Genomic DNA, 2,104 nt, shown 5'->3' on the forward strand with positions numbered 1-2,104 from the left:
GCAACCCGACAGTGCTGCCAACACACCGGAAGTCGAAATTTGATCCCAGGAAAAAATGTCACAGGACTCAAAGTCGGCCGAAAGCTTATCTCCGTCGTTATCTTGGCCGACTTTGGAGGCTGAGACCTTTTTTGTCTCGAGTGCCACGGGCACCCCGTCCCATCGAAAGTGTTCTTGGGCAACCTGACAGTGCTGCCAACACACCGGAAGTCGAAATTTGAGCCCAGAAAAAAAGGTCTTAGGGCTCAAAGTCGGCCGAAAGCTTATCTCCGTCGTGGTCTCGGCCGACTTTGGAGGCTGACACCTTTTTTGTCCTGTGTGCCAAGGGTACTCTGTAGGTCCTAAAGGGTTCTCGGGCGACTCTACAATGCTGCCAACACACCGGCAGTCGAAATTTGAGCCCAGAAAAAAAAGGTCTCAGGGCTCAAAGTCAGCCGAAAGCTTATCTCCGCCGTGATCTCGGCTGACTTTGAAGGCTGAGACCTTTTTCGTCCTGGGTCCGTAGGTCCTAAATGGTTTTTGGGCGACCCGACAATACTGCCAACACACCGTGAGTTGCGATTTGAGCCCAGAAAAAAAGGTCTCAGGGCTCAAAGTCGGCCAAACGCTTGTCTCCGTCGTGATCTCGGCCGACATTGGAGGCTGAGACCTTTTTTGTCTCGGGTGCCGCGGGTACCCCGTCTGTTCGAAAGTGTTCTAGTGCAACCCGACAGTGCTGCCAACACACCGGAAGTCGAAATGTGAGCCCAGAAAAAAGGGTCTCCGGGCTTAAAGTGTGCTAAAAGCTTATCTCCGCCGTGATCTCGGCCGACTTTGGAGGCTGAGACCTTTTTTTCTCGGGTACCACGGGTACTCCGTAGGTCCTAAAGTGTTCTTGGGCGAACTTACAATGCTGCCAACACACCGGGAGTCGAGATTTGCGCCCAGAAAAAAAGGTCTCCGGGCTCAAAGTCGGAGGTCCCAGAGGGGTGTCGGTAGGCAACCCGCATACTATCCAAGTGTTTTTTTGCAGGTTTTTGCTGTTTGAAAGCTATCTTTTCGTTATTATTCTGGATTTAGGGGCATAGAATGATTAAACAGGTAATAAATTTAAAGTATTGAAGAAGAACTTTTATTTATAACAAAAACATTCTACATAAGAACCGGCGAGGTAATGACAAAAAATGCAGTGGCCGGTACGGGAATGCTGGCCTGTCAGTTATTCCTGGTAGAAAAGAAGATACGAAAATATACTAGTTTCTTGAGAAGACAACATCGGCCAAGTACATATGCACTGAAAATGGGCAACAGTTTACGAAAAGACCATTTCAGGCGAGGGGGTATCCACTCAGGTAATAGTCGGGTCGCCCGTCCGGTAATAGTTTGGTAATAGAGGTAATAGTCAGGTAATAGACGTAATAGAAAGGTAATAGAGGTAATAGACAGGTAATAGAGGTAATAGAGACGTAATAGTTGGCAATAGTTGCCTATAAAGGGGACTTTTACCTAACAAAATGCATTTTTGGGACATTTGTCAATAAAATTACTTTCTAAGCCACTGTAGGGATAGAACCTAATGGTATATTTCTCATCACAAGGGATGGCTTAACACATTAACAATATCAGATTGAAATGAACTTATCTTTGAAGAGGTCCCAAGTGTGTACTTTTATTTTCATAGGATATTTTCTTTTAAAGGATTCCTCCGGAGAAAGTAGTGATAAAAAACTGGTCAATAGCTTGTTCGTTTCAGTTCATCAAGGACTACAGATTGACACAGGGGTTTAACTGAATTTTGAAAAACATTTTTTTTCTCTATTTGAGTAAAAAATATATTTTCAAAAGCCACTTATTATGAATAATTTCATTCGAATATTGTTAATGTGTTGAACCATCCCTTGTGATGAGAAATATACCCTCAGGTTCCATCCCTACACCTACAGTGGCGCAGAAACTATTTTATCGACGAATGTACCAAAACTGATTTTTGGAAGATAAAAGTCCCCTAAAAGGTAATGTAAACGGAAAAGGTGTAAAATTGTGTTTTCATGGTTGTCCACGACGTCTCTGAGACATTGTGTACCTCCGATTTTGGCGATACTTCGTGTTTTCTAGAAGTCGCTCG

General features: G+C 44.2%; 1 protein-coding gene across 1 annotated transcript in view; it reads left to right on the forward strand.

Moving 5' to 3' along the window:
• LOC127748855 (glutamate receptor ionotropic, kainate 5-like) overlaps positions 1-2,104 on the forward strand; it is an 11,971-nt gene that overhangs the window by 7,111 nt on the left and 2,756 nt on the right. The window lies entirely within an intron of this gene.

The sequence above is a fragment of the Frankliniella occidentalis genome, unplaced genomic scaffold (genome assembly GCF_000697945.3).
Source record: "Frankliniella occidentalis isolate FOCC.00 unplaced genomic scaffold, Focc_3.1 Scaffold16, whole genome shotgun sequence".
Classification (NCBI taxonomy): Eukaryota; Metazoa; Arthropoda; class Insecta; order Thysanoptera; family Thripidae; genus Frankliniella; species Frankliniella occidentalis.